Source organism: Crassostrea angulata, chromosome 6 (assembly GCF_025612915.1).
Source record: "Crassostrea angulata isolate pt1a10 chromosome 6, ASM2561291v2, whole genome shotgun sequence".
Classification (NCBI taxonomy): Eukaryota; Metazoa; Mollusca; class Bivalvia; order Ostreida; family Ostreidae; genus Magallana; species Magallana angulata.
In genome coordinates this window covers 20,164,159-20,165,001 of record NC_069116.1, presented here as the reverse complement: position 1 = coordinate 20,165,001, position 843 = coordinate 20,164,159, and positions in this window count along the sequence as shown.

Here is an 843-nt window from a genome sequence, read left to right as displayed (position 1 = left end):
CTTATTTTAATCAGATTGCTAGGGCATAACCTTCGCTTAAACACAAATAATTAGTAAATTCAATTTTCTGCTTTTCAGGATAACGTTACTAGGCTTTAATTCTTGTAATATTCCGTTATTATATAGTTGTCACTTTAAACTAGATGTAAGTTCGGTTGGGGTAAAGTCGTACACAGCTAGATCTCCTCGATAGCTTATATACTAATTGTGCTAGAAAAAAGAGGAACTAGCAATAGTGTATCAAATGGATTTTGATCGCATCAATTTTTTGTTTTACTTTCAATATTTCGAGATAATACATAAATGGTTAACTCAGTATTCAAAAATAAGAGGGGTTCCGAGTGATCACCTTCACATTAAAAAGCACCATCATATAAAAAAGCACCATCATATAATAAAGCACCATCTTCACATAAAAAAGCACCTTCACATAAAAAAGCATCTTCATATAATAAAGCACCATCTTCATATAATAAAGCTCCACCTTCATAAAATAAAGCACCATCTTCATATAATAAAGCACCACCTACATATAATAAAGCACCACCTTCATATAATAAAGCACCATCTTCATATAATAAAGCACCACCTTCATATAATAAAGCACCACCTTCATATAATAAAGCACCACCTCCATATAATAAAGCACCACCTTCATATAATAAAGCACCACCTTCATATAATAAAGCACCACCTTCATATAATAAAGCACCATCTTCACATGATATAACCACAGCATAATATAATAAAGCACCATCTTCACATGAAATAGGCACATAAGGCAGCTTTGGCGTTCCATAGAAAAGCTATCTCTGTTCCTTCCTACTAAGCTAGCGACCAACG